Here is a 12,172-nt window from a genome sequence, read left to right on the forward strand (position 1 = left end):
TTATTGTGCCCATTTTGCATGAAATGTTCCCTTTGTATCTCTAATTTTCTTGAAGAGATCTCTGCTCTTTCCCATTCTGTTGTTTTCCTCTATTTCTTTGCATTGACCACTGAGGAAGGCTTTCTTATCTCTCCTTACCATTCTTTGGAACTCTGCATTTGGATGAATCTATCTTCCCTTTTCTCCTTTGCCTTTTGCTTCTCTCTTTTTTTTTTTTTATAATGAAGATTATATTTTAAAAGTTTATTAACTATGAAAGTGACTTTTCTCAATCAATGTTCATAATGTAGATGCACTTTCACAATCTAATACACAACTCAAAAAATTTTATAACCCAATTATAAATGTAAGGTGTCCCATTTGAATGAAAACGAAAATATACAACCATGGCCCTGACCACACAAAAGGATAATATTCAAAGACAGCTCACAGTTCAGAACCATCCCACTGTTTTTGGATGCACAACAATTTTCTCTTATTATAGTAACTGGACTTAACATTACTATAATTTTAATGAAAAAGTTAAACCAGGGATCTCTAAATTTTGGTATCCCAGTATTAATCAACTACAAATAAGTATTAGCCCCTATCACCAATGACTGAGATGTTTCTTTCTAATGAATTGACCATTACATTTCGAAGATCTGAAATGGCCAACAGACCATAGAAAGAGACTTCTTTAGGCTCCTGTTTGAAACCAACAGCTTCAGCAAATTGCTGGCCTTGATTCAGGGCCAATGCTTCTCTTCTTTTCTCAACTATTTGTAAGGCCTTTTCAGACAACCATTTTCCCTTTTTGCATTTTTCCTGGATATGGTCTTGATCCCTGCCTCCTGTACAATGTCATGAACCTCTGACCATAGCTCTTCAGGCAATCTGTCTATCAGATCTAATCCCTTGAATCTATTTGTCACTTTCACTGTATAATCATAAGGGATTTGATTCAGGTCATACCTGAATGGTCTAGTGGTTTTCCCTACTTTCTTCAATTTAAGTCTGAATTTGGCAATAAGGAGTTTGTGATCTGAGTTACAGTCAGCTCATTGTCTTGTTTTTGCTTCTCCATCTTTGGCTGCAAATAATACAATCAGTCTGATTGTGGTATTGACCATCTGGTGATGTCCATGTGTAGAGCCTTCTCTTGAGTTGTTGGAAGAGGGTGTTTGCTATGACCAGTGCATTCTCTTGGCAAAACTCTGTTAGCCTTTGCCCTGATTCATTTTGTACTCCAAGGCCAAATTTGCCTATTATTCCAGATATCTCTTGACTTTTTACTTTTGCATTCCAGTCCCCTATAATGAAAAGGACATCTTTTTTGGGTATTAGTTCTAGGAAGTTCTTGTAGGTCTTCATAGAACTGTTCAGCTTCTTCAGCATTACTTGTTGGGGTATAGACTTGGGGCATAGACTTTTATCACTGTGATAATGAATTGTTTGCCTTGGAAATGAACAGAGATCATTCTGTCATTTTTGAGATTTCACCCAAGTACTGCATTTCAGACTGGGTGAATGATGGCTACTCCATTTCTTCTAAGGGATTCTTGCCCACAGTAGTAGATATAATGGTCATCTGAGTTAAATTAACCCATTCCAGTCCATTTACATTCACTGATTCCTAAAATGTTGACGTTCACTCTTGCCATCTTCTGTTTGCCCACTTCCAATTTACCTTGATTCATGGACCTAACATTCCAGGTTCCTATGCAATATTATTCTTTACAGCATCAGACTTTACTTCCAACACCAGTCACATCAACAACTGGGTGTTGTTTTTACTTTGGCTGCATCTTTTCATTCTTTCTGGAATTAATCCTCTACTCATTTACAGTAGCATATTGGCCACCTACTGACCTGGAGAGTTCATCTTTCAGTGTCCTATCTTTTTGCCTTTTCATGCTGTTCATGGGGTTTTCAAGGAAAGAATGCTGAAGTTGTTTGCCATTCCCTTCTCCAGTGGACCACATTTTGTCAGAACTCTCCACCATGATCAGTCTGTCTTGGGCGGCCCTATATGGCATGGCTCATAGTTTCATTGAGTTAGACAAGGCAGTGGTCCATGTGATCAGCTTGATTAGTTTTCTGTGATTGTGGTTTTCATTCTCTCTTCCCTTTGTGGGATAAGGATAAGAGGCTTATGGAAGCTTCCTGATGGGAGAAAGGAAGCTAACTGTGGCAGAAACTGGGTCTTGTTCTGGTGGGTGGTGCCATCCTCAGTAAATCTTTAATCCAATTTTCTATTGATGGGTGAGGCTGTGTTCCCTCCCTGTTGTTTAACCTGAGACAAAAGTAACAGTTCAGTTCAGTTGCTCAATTGTGCCCGACACTTTGTGACCCCATGGACTGCAGCATGCCAGGCTTCCCTGTCCATCACCAACTCTTGGAACTTGCTCAAACTCATGTCTATCAAGTCAGTGATGCCATCCAACTATTTCATCCTCTGTCTTCCCCTTCTTCTCCTGCCTTCAGTCTTTCCCAGCATCAGGGTCTTTTCCAGTGAGTCAGTTCTTCCCATCAGGTGGCCAAAGAATTGGAGTTTCAGCTTCAGCACTGGTCCTTCCATTGAATATTCAGAACTGGTTTCCTTTAGGATTGACTGGTTTGATCTCCTTGAGACCAAACTATGGTGGAGGTAATGAAGATAATGGCAACCTCCTTCAAAAGGTCCCAGGGGCTCATTGCCTCATTCTCTGCCCCTGACCCTGCAGGAGGCCACCACTGACCCATGCCTCTGCTGGAGACTCCTGGACACTCACAGGCAAGTATGAGTCAGTACTTGTGGGGTCACTGTTCCTTTCTCCTGGGTCCTGGTGTGCACAAGGTTTTGTTTGTGCCCTCCAAAAGTCTGTTTTCCCAGTCTGGTGTAAGTTCAGGTGGCTCTATGGTGAGGTTAGTGGTGACCTCCTCCAAGAGGGCTTATGCCATACCCAGGTCTACTGCACCCAGAGCCCCTGGCCCTGTAGCAGGCCACTGCTGACTGTACCTCTGCAGGAGACATTCAAACACTCAAATACAGGTCTGGCCTAGTCTCTGTGGGGTTTCCTGGTGTGTACAAAGTTTTGTTTGAGCCCTCTGAGCATCTCTGGTAGGTATGGGGTTTGAGTCTAAAGGACATTTCACCATTCCTACTGTCTTGCTGGGGCTTCTCCTTTGCCCTTGGATGTGGGGTATCTTTTTTGTGTGGGATCCAACATTCTCCTATTGATGGTTGTTCAGTAGTGAGTTTCAATTTTGGAGTCCTCACAGGAGAAGATGAGCGCATGTCTTTCTACTCCACCATCTTGATTAGTGGCTCCTATACACAAAACAAATATTTAAATGAAATGAAATCAAAGAAGCCAACTCATTATTTTTAAATAACCAGTTTTGTTGTTTTAATTTTCTGAGTTTGAGAGTATGATTTCAGGAATCAGCCTATCTGAGTTTATATCCTGTCTTCCACATTAAAAACATATTACACTGGAGAAGCTATTTAAACTTTTGGGACTTCAGTCTCTTCTGTAAATGAGGAGCATATTATAATCTATTTCATGAAGTTGTTGAGCACATAAAAGGAGTTAAAGCAAGTTAAGCACTTAGCAAGAATGCCTTACACAGAATAAACTCAAATGTGGCTCTTATTTTGGGAATAAACTTTAGAGAACAAGAAAACTGACTTCTTCAGTTTGTAAATAACTTTTGCATAATGCCACAGTTATAAATATGTTCTTGTTCACAAACCACAGCTGCCATTCAAACAAGGTTGTTGAATGAATTAGAACTTAAGAGAATGTGTTTGCAGACTGTTTTGCAAGGTAATTCCAAATCAGTTTAAAAACATTTTTCTCCAAAATTGGATGTATGCATCTTTTTTAACTCACAATTCTTTATCATGAAAAATAGCACAGAAAACTTTGCAGAGCTTTTTAAAGTGCAGCAATTTACTATTTAAAATTAAACCAGTAGAAACTAAATTAAATCAGTCTTAGTGGTGAGAGTTGAAGAAAGTCAACTAGTTTAACGAGTATGTAGGTTTCAACTGTCCCAAAGAGTCACCCCCAAACTCAGACCACATCCAGTCTGACCCGGAGACAGACATGTGTAAGTAGGTAAATAATTCAGGACACAGGTTATGGACATTAATGAGTCATTTAACCAAATCAGGAGATTCCGAAGACAGCAGACTGCTTTAGGAATATCTCTGGATGCTTCAGTTGTTGGAGAGAATTAACATTCCTTGGTGGGAACACAAGTTCCTTGTGGGGAGGCTGGGTTACCGTACCTCATGCATTTTTTCATGAATTGATCAAAACTCTGCAACTGTGGAACATCAGTGTCCCAATGTATTGAAAATACATTGCTACATTCTACATATTAAAAATATACCAATAATGGCAGGCTTTAAAAATTGACAAAAACATATAACACTTTCTCCTTTTATTTATCACACTTGTTTCTTACATTTTAGCACCTCTCATTTGCTCATATGGGAAAAAGTACAAATAACAATTTAAAGAAAAAATAAAAATGACAATTTGGGGGGAATTTGATAACAAGTTTATCTAATGCTGTGGATTTATATTGTTTATATATGACACAAGAGCAAAACATATGAAGGTCCTATGAAATAATTAAGTATATAAGCATTTCATATCTTTAGATGATGTTTCATTTAAATTAGTGAGAAATACTGAGCTTCCCCCAAATTATTTTGAAGTGAAGGGTTCACAGCAGGAAAGCACTGATATTTCTTCATATTGTTAATGACATTTCATTTTCTTTTCTTTAAAATTGTATTAGTTATCTATTGCAGTACAGCAAGTTACTGCAAACAACAGAGCTTAAAAGAGCACAAATGAATTCTCATGGATGGAACTGTCAATATATAACACATCACAAATTCTATCCTTTTTCTAAAGTATAAAAGTGAAAAGTGAAAGTGAAGTCGCTCAGTCGTGTCCGACTCCCTGCGACCCCATGGACTATATATATAACCCACCAGGCTCCTCTGTCCATGGGATTCTCAAGGCAGGAATACTGAAGTGGGGTTGTCATGTCCTTCTCCAGGGGATCTTCCCAACCCAGGGATCGAACCCTGGTCTCCCACATTATAGCTCTTTAAAAATTACAAAGTAAAATAATCACTACTAATTTTGGAAGAAGTTTAAAAAACTAATAAAAGCTCTTTGTATTAAAATTAGAAAATAATGTACCAAGAAGAAAACACTAAAAAGTGTTCATAATCCTCATAGCCCCAAGGAAGAGAATCGCTATGAATGTCTTCAATTCATAAATTTTAAATTCTGATATACACACTTTGATACATAATGTTGTCATTACTATTTCTTAAACACTGTATTCCACTTAACTTTCATTATCTGCTTGACAAAATATTTCTCAAATGATTTTACAATTTCTAAATAACAGTTTTAGTTTAAATGTAATCATTTAATTTTAGATTAGTTGAATTGAAGAGTATTATCCATGTGAAGTTTGTTCTAAATAATTTTAGTGTTTCTTGTGATGTAGCATATAATAAACTTTTGAAAATCCCCCATGAATATTTGTAGGTGAAGTGAATTTTACTTTATAGGGCACACAATTGGATTCATCTCTCATAAACTGATCTCTTTAATAATGCTCAAATACACTTTCGTTAAAGTGAGCTGAATGGATGTTAATCTATTTCAAAGGTCAGAGTTTCTAATCATATCACCTGTAGATTATTAAATGAAACTAGGCTCTCTCGTCTCAGTTAATGCTTTTCTTCCTTACATTTGGCTTTCTTTAACGTTATTACAGCCGCTTGTGTTTCTATCTTTTTGGAAATCAGCCTTACTTTTGCTTACATGTGTTTATACTTGAACATTCTCAGTATTTTGCTTATGTACGTCTCCTGTAATGGTGTAGAGCTGAAATTTGCTTATAGACACAACTAGGAGTTTTCTGTTTTTAACAATTCCCTTAACACATTGAAACTTCAGCTCTACCTGGGTCTTATTAGCTTTCTTTAACTTAATTTTTGATTCATTGATGAACCAAAAATCTTTAGTTTCGTTTGTGTCCGTCATTCTTCTTGGGATCTGCATGCCACACATCCTGGTTTTACAAGTAAGTATATATGCAGATGACACCCCCCCCTTATGGCAGAAAGTGAAGAGGAACTAAAAAGCCTCCTGATGAAAGTGAAAGAGGAGAGTGAAAAAGTTGGCTTAAAGCTTAACATTCAGAAAACAAAGATCATGGCATCTGGTCCCATCACCTCATGGGAAATAGATGGGGAAACAGTGGAAACAGTGTCAGACTTTATTTTGGGGGGCTCCAAAATCACTGCAGATGGTGACTGCAGCCATGAAATTAAAAGACACTTACTCCTTGGAAGGAAAGTTATGACCAACCTAGACAGCATACTAAAAAGAAGAGACATTACTTTGCCAACAAAGGTCCGTCTGGTCAAGGCTATGGTTTTTCCAGTGGTCATGTATGGATGTGAGAGTTGGACTGTGAAGAAAGCTGAGCACCGAAGAATTGATGCTTTTGAACTGTGGTGTTGGAGAAGACTCTTGAGAGTCCCTTGGACTGCAAGGAGATCCAACCAGTCCATCCTAAAGGAGATCAGTCCTGGGTGTTCATTGGAAGGACTGATGCTGAAGCTGAAACTCCAATACTTTGGCCACCTCATGCGAAGTGTTGACTCATTGGAAAAGATCCTGATGCTCGGAGGGATTGAGGGCAGGAGGAGAAGGGGACGACAGAAGATAAGATGGCTGGATGGCATCACTGACTCGATGGACATGAGTTTGAGTAAACTCCGGGAGTTGGTGATAGACAGGGAGGCCTGGCGTGCTGCAGTTCATGGGGTCGCAAAGAGTCAGACACGACTGAGCGACTGAACTGAACTTTTATATTTAACGGGAGAATATTCGAAGCAAAATATCACTAACTTTCAACATCAATACTTAATAATTCTAAATAATACTAACAGGAACAAAACAAATATGGGGGATTAAGAGACAATTCCTAATTTAAACGATTTAATGAAACACTGCTTATTAATAACCTAGGTTTGATATAAGATGTTTTCCCCTGAGATGTCATGGATTTTAATAAATGCTGTATTTGGAAGAGAACTTAATATCTTTAGAACTTAGGAAAGGCTATTTTCAAGCGAATCTTTTATGCTATTTGAAAAGTGGATGTTATCAGCACAGGCTGATTCATTAACTGTATCACCATTTGAACACATCATGTTTTGCATCTTTCAAGGCTGTCTCATGCCCTCTGTCCTGCTGTGACATTTGTTCTCACCTTGATTTCAACGACCTGTTCATGGAAGATATTTTGTACCAGCAGATCCAAGGAAAGTAGGAGATGTCCTTACAGTGTTCTGTTAAAAATAGCAACACTGTTGCTTACAAGGAACACTCTTGTAATTAAATTGGTTCATTAAAAGCTTTACAAGAATTGCTGAAATCTTACTTCTTAACTTTGAAGGCTTTTTATAAGTTAAACATGAAGCAGCCATAACATCATGAAATATTATGGTAATAAGATTAGTCTCATACAGAAAAAAATTAAACTTTCAGTAGTTTCCAAACATAAGCACAATTTATTTGAACCAAAGTCATAAGTAAACATAAATATATTTACATTTGTGCATAAAGTAGACTGTATTTAAAATTACTGGATGTTTTAAAGACAGAACCGAATGCAAAGTACAGGGCTCAAAATTCCAAGACCAGATGGTTCTATGAATCCCAGCAGAAAATATACATCTGCTGGGTCTTTGTGAATCTGTTTTGTTTGAAGGAGGTTTTATTTCATCAAATAGCATACTGTCTCAATACATGACTGGTCTTCTCTTAGAAATGTATCACTTGTATTAGGTGCTATTGTTTGTTTCTAGAATGAGTGGAGAGAAAATAATGCTCTGTTTGACACTCAAGGAACTGTTTTATGTTCTATCTAAAGTCAATTTTATCAGTAGAGTTTGATTTATTTGATGTATGGCACAAACAAATGTGCCAATTATAGAGTTTGCTGAAATTAACAGGCAGGTAGAAGGACTTTCGAAAACTGTTTAATTGCATCTGTAATCTTACAATATTATGTAAAGACCCTTCTCTATTGATTAGATGATACTGAAAATTACTTTAAATTGATGATAAAATGTCAAGTGTTGCATTTACAGTCTGTTAGCACAGGAGTGCAAGTAGGAATGTCAGGCAGCTGAGGAAGAGTTCCCATAGTTACCACAAGTAAGAGAGACATGCAGTAAACCACAGAAAGTGGAGAGAAGTTAGGCTCTAAGATTCAGAGCACGATAAGCAGAAACAAAACCAAAAACTGGATTTGGACTTGGGAGCTCTGAGTTCCTTCCCTGGTTCTTCTGAGTCAGCTGAGGGCAAGTCACTGAGATCTTGCCGACTTCAGCTTCTTCCTCTTAAAATGAGTGTTTTGTTTCATTTTTTAGTCAAATGATCTCTCAGGTCATCTCTAGCTCTGAAAACCTGTAAGCAAAAGAACTAAGGGGGGAAAAGAACCTAGAAACATATATGAAATGCTTTACAGTTTATAAATGAAGTGATGCAAGATATTAAATTTCAATGAACATTTGAGAGATTTGGTGTTATCTTACATGCCAGTAAAATAAGATTTGTAGCTTTTTTATTATTTTCTTTGATTCTGTCATCTGCTAATCTTGATTGCTGTAACCTCTTGATAATTGGGTTTACATTTTCCTTGTGAGTGTCCCATGTTTCCTTTACTTTAAAAGTCAATTGAATTAGTCATTACTTTGAATGCTTGTAACTTATACCTTCAACAGTCCAGGCTCTGCCCTGGACACCTCTTTCTTCCTCATGCTTTGCTCCATGTTTTCAGTGAGAACCTGCTGATTCCCAGCATGTATGTATGGCATTACTACCACATGAATGATGTACAATTTGCTATGGCATTATTACTACTAGAATTACTACTTTTCTGCTGGCCAAAATAAGAGTAACTCCAAGTCAAGCAATCAACTCATCTATAATTATCCCTGCAAGCTAGTTTAATGTTAAATAGGCTTGAGTCACTTGGTTGGTTGTTTTGATATAATATAGACTTGTATCAATTGAACAGCTGGGTGCACAACAAAGAAACTCGGCAGGGAACATCTAGAACTGGTCCTTGAGGGAGTCATCCTAGTAGATGCACCCAGCTTATCTTTAGGTATATATAATTACATTAGGTCCCACACACTTGGGGGCTTCCCAGGTGGTTCAGTGGTAAAGAATCCACCTGCCAATTCAGGAGACGCAGGTTCAATCTCTGGGGTGGTAAGATCCCCTGAAGGAGGAAATGGCAATCCACTCCAGTATTCTTGTCTGGGAAATCCCAAGGACAGAGGAGCCTGGCGGGCTACAGTCTGTGGGATTACAAAATAATCAGACACAACTGAGAACACAGGCATGGACACCCATTTGGTTGCAGCTTGTGCAGAGACGGGACAGTGGACAGTTTTAAAGTCATATGTAAAAATACAGAAGCCCAGCAGAAAGGTAAACCCACAAGGCAAAAGCAAGAAGGTGGCAATGCCAGAATAGAACATACAGGATGCCTAAGAAAGATGGGTTCCCTGAATCTGGGGAAGTTGATAGGGTGACTTTTGCTTTTAAAACTGAGGGCCTGGGGATCTACCTTTGGTTAGGAAGGGAATCCAGCCAGTCGGACAATCGGCCCACTGTCTACAACATGCCTTTCTAACTGAGCTCACTCCTGGATGGCACACTTCAGTAAAGATTTGGATAAATTACGTGTTGAGAGACTAACCAATGCACAGAATCAGAACTGTGAAGCAAGTCCAAACTGGGAACACAAAAAATGAATGTCTACTTAGTGAAAATGGAGACTTACTGGCAAGAAGACAGCCATCTTCAGAGAACAGGGGTCACGTGCCATGTTTCTACACAAGGAAGCAACAGGATCAAATAGAAGCCCATCATGGTAACTGTGGCCTCAGTGCAATATTTAAAATAAATCTAAATTACCTGTTTTTAAAGGAAATAGATGCTGAGGAAAAACAGGCTCTGACCCATGGATTAGCATCTTTACAGACCCCAGACAGGAGGGAGGACGGGTCAGCCCACGATCAGGGTGCTTGCTTTTTTCTGGGGGTAATTCCTCAGGTTCTGTATAAAAGCAATTTTAATCCTAAAATTTTTTTTTAAAAAAATGTGTTTTACAACTCAATTCTATGTCCTACCTTCTCTTCAGAGCAAAACTGGCTTTCTCATAACTTGCTGCCTCGGCATACTTTTAGCCAAGACCCCAGTGTGCAGGAAATGATTAAACAAGAACCTCTGTGACCTTCAACAACCAGCCCGCTGCTTCAGGCTGTCATGCAGGACAGCTCCAGTCCTCACGTTTTCCCCAAGGACCTTCTTCAGAACACAGCTCATCCAAAGGCAAGAAGGAAGGTCCTCGGGTGACAAACGGATGGCTCATCGCAGGACCCCGGGAACTGTAGAAGTAGACGTGACCTTGAGGTTCCAGTATCTGGAGGAGGGTCCTGCCCCAACTCCCAGCCCCAAAGGACCTGGAGGCCAGATGTGCCCGTGTAGACAGAATGGGCTGTGCTGGACCCTGGGGACAGAACCTCAGAGCACCCTCCCAGCCTGGCCAAGGGCTCTGGGCAGCTCAGCTCTTCCAAGATCCAAGGTCAGATGTCTGCTCCTCAGAAGGTGAAGAACCTGGGTAGATGAGCTGCCTTCCTGCCCGAGCCTGGGAGGGCTGACGTCATAGCCCAGTGCCTTACCTCCTTCAGGGTTTCTGCTTGACCTGAACCCTAACAATCCAAGACCATCGAGTATAGAGCTTGACTGCCAGAGAGAGGCAGAAACAGAGATGGAGGCAGCAACAGAGATGAAAACCCAAGGATTTAGCCGCTGCAAATACTGCAAAAAAACTTTTCAAAGTTTTAACAGATGATGGTGGAACTAAGAAACTAAATAGATAAATTAAAAAAGAAGATGTCCTCTGCTGAGATTGAAATTAATGAATCTGATATGTGTGATCAAGTGAAAAAATAAACCAGAACATTTAGCAAAAAATATAAAAAAGGTGTAACTATGAGGAAAAGACCAAGAGACCAGGAGGGTAGATCTGCAGGCCTAACTCTCAAAGACATTTTAAAAGGGGAAAAAATGATATTATACAATAATTAAGGAAATATGAAATACAGATTTTCCTTTGTTGAACAAAAACGTACGTCTATGAACTGAAATTGCTCACTAAGTCTGAGACTGGGTTAATGTTAAAAGTTAGATTAAGGCATCAGTTCAGTTCAATTCAGTAGCTCAATCGTGTCCGACTCTTTGTGATCCCATGAATTGCAGCACACCAGGCCTCCCTGTCCATCACCAACTCCCAGAGTCTACTCAAACCCATGTCCATCGAGTCAGTGATCCTGATCTAATTCTGAATCTCTCATGAAAAAAGAACAAACAGATCTAGTAGAATAATTGCAATAAAGAATTTGAAAAACCTATATAAGCAGGAAAAAATGGTATCTAAACTTTCAACTGAACTATAAGAAGGTAAAAATCAATGAACAAAGAAAGACCACAATCAGGAATCCTATACAAAGTAAGATAGCCTTCACTTTTCAGAAAGAAAAATATATTTGAGGATAAAACAAAACTCAAAACATTTTATACAAGTATCCGAAGTAAGAAAGAGCATTACTTGATTAAAAAAAAAAGCACTAAATAATAAAATAGAAAAGACCACTTCAAGAAAAGGCCTAAGAAAAAGAAAACTGAAATGTTAAAGCTTGGTGGTACAGTGGTTAAGACTCTGCACATCCAATACAGTGGATAAGGGCTCTATCCCTGGCCGGGGAGCTAAAATCCCACATGCCACGCGGCGTAACCAAGAAAAGAAAGAAGTAACCATATTATCTTCCACCTGCCACAGTATAAATGCATACATATATCATTATTGTGTCAAGGCACATAACATATGTGCATATAATTAGATAAAGAAATAAGGTCAACCTCTGAGGAAAGCTCTAAATAACAGTGAATGAAGAAAGTAAGGGAAGACATTCTCATGCTAATAAAATCCTCCCTCACCCTAGGACCTGAGAACCTGGCCATGTAAAGGGAGAAAGGATCTCATGATCAAAATGCAGCAGCTGTACCCGTGAAAGAGA

The 12,172-nt window shown here is 38.9% G+C and overlaps 1 non-coding gene across 1 annotated transcript; it reads right to left on the minus strand.

Annotated features, from left to right (window-relative positions):
- Positions 1-602: 602 nt before the first annotated feature.
- On the minus strand, positions 603-738 carry LOC122679708. The gene has a single exon (XR_006336498.1). It is a non-coding gene; the product is annotated as a small nucleolar RNA SNORA2/SNORA34 family (small nucleolar RNA).
- Positions 739-12,172: the final 11,434 nt, after the last annotated feature.

This window comes from Cervus elaphus, chromosome 21 (genome assembly GCF_910594005.1).
Source record: "Cervus elaphus chromosome 21, mCerEla1.1, whole genome shotgun sequence".
Taxonomy (NCBI): Eukaryota; Metazoa; Chordata; class Mammalia; order Artiodactyla; family Cervidae; genus Cervus; species Cervus elaphus.